The sequence below is a fragment of the Crocodylus siamensis genome, chromosome 4, assembly GCF_052110815.1.
Source record: "Crocodylus siamensis isolate JL-2025a chromosome 4, ASM5211081v1, whole genome shotgun sequence".
Taxonomy (NCBI): domain Eukaryota; kingdom Metazoa; phylum Chordata; order Crocodylia; family Crocodylidae; genus Crocodylus; species Crocodylus siamensis.
Window position 1 is genome coordinate 110683443 of NC_143398.1, and position 9965 is coordinate 110693407.

Genomic DNA, 9965 nt, shown 5'->3' on the forward strand with positions numbered 1-9965 from the left:
TGCTGTGCACAGCAGCACAGGTGGCCTGCCTGAGCCCCTGCTGCACCTGGCACCCATGGTGACATGTCACCAGGGGAGGGCTCCTCGGGCCTGCAGCAGCCCATCAGACCAAGCTTCCTGTCCACAGCTTCCAGCAGCAGCTCAGAGAGCCCAGGCCAGCACCTGGCTGAACAGCTGCAGATCCCCGCTGGTGGTGATGGCCTGCAGCTCCAGACGGTGTCCTCAGATGGCAGGGTGCAGCATGTGGCCACCTGGTTGAGGCCACCCCCCAGAGAGACACTGGCACTGTTGGCAGCTGACAGTGACATGGCCAGCTGTGCCTCATGGCTGGGGATGAGGCTGCAGTGGAGCCACCAGCCATATAGTAAGTCCTTCACTGGGGGGACGGACCTCTGTGCCCTGGCCTCTGCCCCCTGCCCCCAGCTCCTGTCCCTGCTCCTGCCTCCCCTCCCCACTCACCCACCCACCCACTTGCCCTGGGTTCCCCTACACACAACAGGGAAGCAGGAGACAATGTAAAACTTTATTGAGCATCCCGTGCTCCTGCAGCTAGGCAGCCATGGGCCTTTTGCACACTGAGGAATGCTTTGATGCCAGCGGCAATGTCCTCCTCAGCTGCAGGGGGCAGAGACATGTAGCACAACCACAGGTAGCCCTCAGATGGCAGCAGAAGTTGTGGGGCAGCCTGGGCTTGCCCCTTGCACCATCGAAGCTCAGGGTTCTGTGCAAGGTGCACAGATGTGCCCAGGGCATCATGACAGTCAGCAGCAGCAGGGTGTAGTGGGTTGGACACCCCTCAATCTATACAAATAACTCCTTGTGCACCTCCCATAACATGCACAGCAGGGGCATGCTTGGGGCACAGCACTGGTGCTGGGGAGGTTGGCCCCAGGGTATCTCCTCAGAGAGGCCCCCTGTTGGGTGGTTGGAGGCATGGACAGCTCCCTGTCCCAGTCATCCAGGAGCTCCATGCCTCCTAAGCCTGGGCGGCACCATAGGCTTGGCAGCAGCACAGGAGGCGGGGGATGGAAAGGGGTCTGAAGCCATGGCATCAGGTACTGCCAGGAGCCTGGCCTGTCCCAGCCTGGGAAGGGGACAGGGAAGTCAGGCTGCCTGCAGCTAGCACTCACTGCCTGCCCCGGGGAGTAAGTGGGGATGGTGGGGCTCAGCCAGAAGCTGACTGGGCCCGGACCTGCCCAGATGACTTACAATGGTCCCTGGGCACGTCCAACCCCAATCTGAGGTCAGGCAATGCATGGCCCCTGGCCTGGTAAAGAGCATCTTATCTAACAAATGCTGTAGAATCTCGGAAACAGCTTCTTTCTCACGGCTGTGCTGATCATACAGATGTACGTGGGGGTGAGGCCAAACATGGCACCCAGAATGCGACCTCAGGGTTGCCACAGCCCACAGTCAGAGCCTTAAAGAAGTGCTGGCTCCACCAGAGGTGGACCCAGGACCACGCTGTCCTCCAGGGCCAGCTTGTGATGGCATTGGAGGACCAGCTGGTGAACACACAGGCCTGGCGGCCAGAGGACATCACCCATGAGGATGCATGGGATCAGTGCAAGGAGGCACCAGATGGGGTGGACCAGGAGTTCAGGGCACAGCTCCTGGCCCTGGAGCATGAGTGGGTGGAAGCATTGCAGGAGCAGAATGCAAACCTGGGCAGGGTAGTATAGGTCATGGACAATGACCACTGGGTGCTGAACACCATCCTGGCCCTTGCCCTGGCCTTTGAGCTGCTCACTGCTCAACCCCTGACTCTAGCTCCACCTGCCCCCTGGCAGCAGCCTCCCCTCCCCCGCCAAGGTCCTGGGAGGAGGTCCCGTACCACCTCCAGCAACTAAGAGTCCCTGACTTGGCCCCTGCCCCAGGTCCCTCACCACCCAGGCCCCCCTGCCTGGGCCCAGGCCCACTTTTCACCTCAGCTCCACGCCGGCATGGATCCAGAGCTGCCTCCAGGAGGGCCAGAACCGCACACTGGCCCTGCTGGCCCTGGGCACTGGCTGCCAGAGGGGAGCCATCCACACTAGGGGACTACTGGCTGCCATTGCCCCTGGATAACCTGCCTGCCCGCCAAGGTCATTGCAGCTTATGCACCTGTAAGGGAACATCCAGAGGCCGGGGCTCTGGCTGCTTGTCCACAGGCTCTGCACCCTAGGCACCCCCATCCCACTGCCTCCCATGCTGGGACAGCACAAAGCACATTGTTGCATACAGTTTGCACAGGGAGAGGATTTTTTCTTGTTGGTGGGTGGGGTGCATGGTGGAGGGGCTCTGTTGTTGTGGGGGGAAAGAAGGGAGGCTCTGTTTTCTGAGCTATGTCTGCAGTGAGTGTGGTGTTGGAGGTGGGCAACAGGGTGAGTCAGTGGGTGGCAGTCCAGTGTGGCTACAGCAGGGAGTGCAGGAGGAGGTAGTCAGCTAGTGCCTGTCATACCTGGGGTACTGCCTGCCCAGCCAGCACTCACATCTGTGAAGGTGCCACGGTGGTCCACGACAGCCTGGAGCACCATGGAGTGAAAGCCTCTCTGGTTGTAGTAGGGCTAGTCACTGTGGGGTAGGCAGGTGATGGGGATGTGGGACCCATTCAGGGAATCCCAGGGCATGGAACCCAGCTATCACCACTAGGGGGTCATCCAGTCATGTAACCTGGTGGCCTATGCTGTGGATGTAGTCTTTTTGGACTTCCGGAAGGCTTTCGACACTGTCTCTCACCCTGAGCACCATGGCTTCTGCCCCCTGCACCCTGTCTTAGAGGGTGCAGTCAAAAAGGCCAATCGTACCCTATCATGCATCCACAGATGCATCTCGAGCAGGTCCAGGGAGGTGATCCACACCCCCAGGAGCAGGGCAGGCCTGAACCTGTTTAGCCTCCACAAGAGAAGGCTAAGGGGGGACCTTGTGGCCTGCTATCCCCAGAAGTGGCTAAGGCAGGGGGTCTGATGCCCATGCCAAAGAGATGACTTACATAATGGAGGCTGGCAGGTGTGGCCAGCTTGAGCATGGTGAGGGCCAGCTGTGTGTTCATGGGGAGGGGCAACCACATGGTAGTGTCCTGCCACTCCAGGTGTGGCCAGAGCTGCCCCAAGAGGTCCAGGAAAGTGGCCTAGGTCATCCTGAACACCTCCAGCCACTGCTTGTCATCCCAAGTGTGCTGGACAATGTGCAGCCACCAGTCTTGACTGGCCTGGTGGGCCCAGAGGCAATGAGGCTGGAGGTCAAGGAGGGGTGGCATCCAGCAGCCCGTTGTCAGCATCCCTGCTGGGACCCAACCAGCCAGAGAAGATCTAGGTGGCAGCTGCATGGTGGCAGTGACCCTGGGATGGTGCAGTGGGGCCAGGCAGCTGGTTGCTGCATCTGTGGGACCTGGGAGAGCCCACATGGCCATGGACCAGCTGGCAGCCAGCGTGGTGGGCCAGCAGGGCCAGCATGGTGGTCAGCAGGGTGCTGGTCATCACTGCCAGGGGCAGAGACTGGAGCAGCCATGACATGGGAAGGCAGAGCCAGTGAGGAGAGAGCTGCTGCATACTGCCTCTGCTGTGTGCATGCTGCTCCTGGCCAGAGAGCAGGGCTGCCTTTTTAAGAGGGCTGGCAGCTGCTGGCAGCTGCAACCAGAGCCTGGAGCTCTCCCTAGTGGCAGCAGGGGCACATTGGAGGGCTGCAGGAAGTGGCACCAGTTTGGTGCAAACAGCAGCAAATCTGCTGCCAAGACCCTGCATGCGTAGATGTCTGCCCGGGAGCATTTACTTGCAAGTAAACTGATCTCAGATCTAATGCATGTGCAGGTGTACCCACCTAAAACCAAATGGGATATTTGAGCTGTTATTTTGAATAGACTGGGATTCATTCTCTCAGAGAGTTTTCGGAGGAAGATTTATTTAATTTAGCAGACTCTGCTGGCCTGGAAGCAACTTGCTTATTTCCAAGCATCACAGGTTTTCAGCAGCAGTTCTCAGGTGCCCTCCTTTGAAACAATGGGAGAAATATTCAAAAGGGCAAAGGGGAGTTATTCTTATTGGAAGTCAATTTCCATTCATGCCTTTGAAAATCTCCTTTAAGATACCACTTCTAATGTTTCTGCTTCTCTTGTATCTTAAAGACATTTCAAAAAAGGAAAACGCCTTAACTTTTCAAAGATCCAAATACAATTCACGAAGGGCCTAATTTAATAATAACTCTCATGCACCTGGTACCTTATCCAAAGGCCACTGTAGACCTACTGAGCAGGAACTACTCTAATGGGTACTGAGAAAGACCACTTACAATGCTCTTTCTCCTACTTGGTATGAGAAAAAGTTGCAGAATCTGGCCACAAATGCTTGACAATTTTAAAAATAATGGGGCTGCTCTGATTTCCATCCCAATTTTTCATTGCCTACTGCATAGCTGGCAGGCAATTTCATGAAGATACGGTCTGATAAACTAACTTTGAACACTGAATCAATTGTATGATTTAAAGTACGAGACCAAGCTCAGCGAGGGATTCATAAAGCCAAGAACTCATTAAAACAGAGCAGTAGCAAGCCAGTCAAATAAAAGACATCCTAATAGTTTCATATTCCTAGAAGATTTTGAACAACAATGAATAATGCCATGTGAAATGTGAAGAAACTAAATTTATATTTCATGAGACTTCAATCTATAGTTAATTTCTAAAAGAAAAAAACCTTAATTGGACTAAATTAAGAAGATTAAGCTATGTTCTTCCAGAGGATAAAGAACAAGAAACTCCGTAAATTTCCACTTGCAGAATTTCCTCCTTATCTGAGATTTTAAGCTATATCAGAGCAGAGATGGGGAGGGAGGAGTTAGCACCTGGAAGAGATTCTACAGCAGGAGCAGGCAAAATATGGCCTGTGGGCTGGGTTCAGCCTGCCAGGTGATTTCATTGGCCCACAGGTGCCCACCAATTAATTGTACGCCTCCCAGCCTGTGCACTTCACTTCACTCCAGGGCCCTCTCGTGTGAGAGGGCCCTGGCCCTGGCCCTGGCCAGTATGCATAGCTTCTGGGAAGAGCCACTGCTGCAGTTGCTGGTGGGGGGGGACCTGCTCAGCTTCCCTGGCCTTGAGCAGCTTCTCCCCATGTTCCTGCTGCAGTGCTTGGTAGGCAGGCAAGGAATCTACAGCTGGTCAGGAGTGCAGAGCGTGGGGCTGGGGCAGACAGTGGGGCCAGGCAGCCAGCTCTATTGTGCAGGGCTTCCCTCTGGTGGTGGGTGAGTCCTGCGAGCTGCACATGAGCCCTGCATGATAGAAGCAAACAGGCTGGCTCCGCTCCTTGCCACAATGTGCACCTCCCAGAACTGGCTGGAACTGTGTGCCACCAGGTGGCTATGCCTGCACAGGCCACGAGCACCATAAGGGCCCACCACCTGCTCCTGCTGCTGCTGCTGGTGGGGGCTGTGTGCCATGCGGGGGTGGGGGGGGATGCAACTTCAAGCCATTGGTCTATGACCTTGTTCTCTGCAACAATAGAGAAAAGGTTCTTTCCCTCTTCTTTATGGCAGCCCTTCAGGTATTTGAAGACTGCTATCATGTCCCCTCTTCAGTGTTTTTTCCAGAAGCTGAACATGCCTAGCTTCTTCAGCCTCTACTTTTATGACTTGCTTTCCAAGTCCTTGATCATGTTTTTTGTCCACCTCTGGACCCTCTCTAACTTCTCCACATGCTTTCTAAAATGTGGAGCCCAGAACTGTACATGGTACTCCATATGAGGCCTAACTAGTGCCACACAGAGAGGCACTATCACCTCCCATGTCCTGCACCTAATGCTCCTATTGATGTAGCCCAAAATAGCATTCACCTTTTCTGCAGCTGCATCACGTGTGAGAATCATATTGAGCCTGTGATCTACCAAGACTCTCCTTTTCCACAGAGCCTGGGATCTACCAAGACTCTCCTTTTCCATAGAGCTGCAATCCAGCCAGGTGTCCCCCATTTTGAATTTTTGATTATTTTTTCTGTGGTATAGTACTTTGCATTTGTCAGCATTGAACTTTATCCTGTTAGTTCTAGACTAACTTTCCAATCTGTCAAGATCCTTCTGAATTGTGCTCCCATCTTCTAACATGTTCACAATCCTTCCTGTTTTCATATCTTCCAGAAATTTGCTCAAGAAGCTTTCTATGCCACAATCCAAATAGTTATTGCAACTATTGAACTGCACCAAACTGACTCCACTGAAAACTCTTGCCATTTTGACATGGACCCATTAATAGTTACCCTTCCTTGTGGCTGTTGAGCTAGTTGTCTATTCACCTTGTAGCAGTTTTATATAGCCCACATTTCTCCAATTTATCAAGAAGGTTGTGTGGGGCCTTGTCAAAAGCCTTGCTGAAATCCAGATACATTATATCCACTTCATTCCCTTCATCCACCCAAGTAGTTACTTTGTCAAAGGAGAAGATAAGATTTGTTTGACATGATTTGTTTTTCATATATCCATGCTGGCTACTTGTAATTGGCCTTCCTCCACCAGATGCTTGCAAATGGCCTTCCTTACGATATGCTCCAGTAACTTCCCAGGTATTAAGGTGAGACTAACCAGTTTCTAGTTCTTCAGGTCCTCCTTCTTTGAAGGGGGGCACTATATTGACACTCTTCCAGTCTTCTGGTACTTTACCCATGAAGATCATTTCCAAGGGTTCCAAGATCTCATCTGACCGTTCCTTCAGGACCCTGGGATGAAACTCATCCAGCCCTGCTGACTTGAATGTATTCAGACCTGACAAAAGCTTTCTGACTATCTCTTTTGTATCACCTCCCTCAGCTTGCCCCCTTCCTTATCCAGATAATCCCTATTAGGTGCCTGACTGCAACTTAATTATTTTGGGAAGACTGAGGTAAAGCAGCTGTTGATTAGATCTGCCTTCTTTGCATCTTCTGTTAGGAGTTCTCCCTGGCTTGTTAACAGAGGATCCACCACTTCCTGGTCCCTCTTTTCTGGCCAGCATACTTATGGAACCTCTTCTTGCTGATCTTAACCTCCTTTGCCAGGTGCAGCTTGTTCTTTATCTTTGGCTCTCTGATCTTGTCCCTTCAGGTTCTTGCTGTTTCCTGGTATGCATCCTGGCTGACTTGACTATCCTTCCATTGCCTGTATGGTTTCCTTTTGCATTTGATGCATTTAGAAGGTGCAGCCACATTGGTCTCTTGCTGTTCCTTTAGTGCTTCAGTCATGTTGGAACAGTTTCTTGGTGGGCTTTCAATACTGTGCCCCTTCAAACCTCCCAGCCCTCCTGTGTTCCTTTATCCTTCAATCTACCCTCCTATGGCACCATACCCATTAGCACCTTGAGTCAGATGAAATCTACCTTTTTTTAATCTAGTCTCCTTATATTGCTGATCTCATTCTTTTCCTGTCTCAGGATCTGGAATTCTATGATATCATCATATGCTATCTTCAAAAACTTCCTGGATTGCCTGTGTACTGCTCTATTGCCCTCCCAGCAGATGTCAGGATGATTGAAGTCCCTCATGAGAACCAGGGCCTGTGATTTGGAATCTTGCACTACCTGTTTGAAGAAAGCCTCATCCACCTCATCTTCCTGGTCTAGTGGTTTGTAGCAGATCCCTGTGACATTACCCTTGTTGATCTCCTCTCTGACTCTAACTCGGAGACTTTCAACATGACTATCTCCAATTTCAACCTGGAGCTCTGAGCAATCAGAAAATTCTTTTACAGTGCAGCTCTTTCTACTCTTCTCCCATGCCTGTCCATCCATCCGTGACAGTCCTCCAGTCATGCGAGCTATCCCACCAAGTCTCTGTTACTTCAATCACATCATAGTTCCTTGACTGTGCATGGACTTCCAATTCTTCCTGCTTGTTTCCCAGGCTCCATGCATTCATGTACAGGCACCTGAGGTAACTAGCCAATTGCCTTACCTTCTCAGGGGAGGAGGCCTCCCCTGTTTCCCCCTTCTCCTTGTGCTTCCTCCAGATCTCCTGCTTCCTCACTTACCTCAGGGCTTAGGTCTCCATCCCCTTATAAACCTAGTTTAAAGCCCTCCTCACTAAATTAGTGAGCCTATCTGCAAGATGTTCTTCCCTCTCTTGTCAGATGGATCCTGTCTCTTCTTAGCAATCTTGGAACAACACCCCACTGTCAAAGAAAGCAAAGCCCTACATACAGGCAACACCATCTGCACAGCCATGCATTGATCTGCAGGATGCATCCACTCCTGCCCACGCCCTTCCCCTTGACCAGAAGGATTGAGGAGAACACCACTGTGCGAGGGTCAAGGGGCCAGCACACCCCGGGACCCCGGGATTGGAGAGCCCAGCGTCGACCGCCCACTCACCCCTCCGGGAGAAGCGGCCGGCAAGATCGGAGACCGGTGGGGTGGAGGGTTCGGCGGCTACCGTGCGCCCGCGACTCCGAGAACCGCAGCGGGGGAATGCGGAGACCAGAGGGGTGGAAGGAGTGTTGGCCGCTGCCCGGCGGAAGCCCTGGGAGGTGGAGCATTCACCCACTCCTTACAGGTGGGAAGAAAAGCCGGCAGATTTAAAAACCGGCCCGGACTCCAGGAGCGGCGGACAGGAAGTGCCGGTGCGGGAGAAAACGGCCAGCTGGGATTCAACAGGAGGGAGGCTGTCCGGTTCACGACGGCCCCGAACGTTCTGGGGCAGTGGTAAGGCCCCGGAAAGGGCAAGGCGATGGGGGCTCTAGCCCCGAGCAGCAGAGAGACTGTGGGGGGGGGGGGGGGGGTCGGTGGACCTGACTCGACGGGCTAGAGTGAGAGCCCGTGGACCCATTAAGGCGGTGGGTGAGACCCAGCCCATCCAGACTCGGAAGGTACCTCTGGCAGGAGAGAGGAGGCCTCCCGGGTAGACATAGAAAGAGCCCGGTGGCAGAGACTGGTAGGGGCTCAAACGGACTGGTGGACCAGTGGCCACCAAAATCTGGGTCTTGTTAGGACATTCTTGAGGACTCCCCCCAGACGGGGAGGCTTCGGGGTTCACGGAGCTTGGACATAGGCTCATGTCCCTTTCAGTTGAAGAATTGTGGGCGTGGAGAGACTGGGTACCAACTGACCCGGAGGCCTGGGCGAGGGTGTAGGGGAGGAAGGAGCCCTCAAGGACCACCCCTTTGGGGAGGACAGTACGGAGATTGGCAGTCTTGTTCTCAGCAGGGCGAACACCGGGGGAAATTCACTGAACATATTTAATCATCAAAGTCATGGCAGGCGGTCCCGGTGTACGCCGCCTGAAGACCAGTCCCTTTGCCAGCGGGATGGAAGGGCGTTGAGGCGAGAGGAGACGGTCTCATAAGTGGAGACATTCAAGTGGCGCTTTCACAACCACCTTATAACCTATGTGCCCTTCACCCTTGCACTCAGAGCCTTGTGGTCACTTTTCATCTGCTGAGAGTCTCCACTGGAAATATAATTGATGCCCGCATGGATGAGCAGCATGGGGTAGTAGTCAGGGGTTTGGACAAGTCTTGGTAATCCTCCCATGACATCTCGGATCTGGGCTCCAGGCAAACAGCAGGCCTCCTGGGACAACAGGTCAGGCTGGCAGTTGTATGCCTCCATTCCCCTCAAAAGGGAGTCTCTAACCACCACCGCCCATCACTTTTTCTTGGTGGTAGTGGTCTCAGTCCTTCCAACCTTGGGGAAGCCTGACCTGTCCCCCTCCACCAATGGAACATGCTCCTCCTCCTCTGCTATGGCTCCTTAAGCTTTTTGTAGGTAAACTGCTGCAGATGGAAATGAAGATTTCTGCTTGTTGCCAGAGGTCACAAGCTTCCAGCTTCCACCTTCCTGGGAGTGCATGTCCTCTCCCTTCTCTAGTGCTGCCTCTGGCAGTTCTTCCTCCTTTCTAGAAGAGAAGGGTGTCCTCCACACAAGTTAGGAACTGGCTTGACATTTTATGTTTGGCTCCAGATGTTGTTCCAGCAGATGTCTGGAAATTTGAAGTCTTTCATTTGTACCATCCCATAGCTTTAGGTTAGATTTGT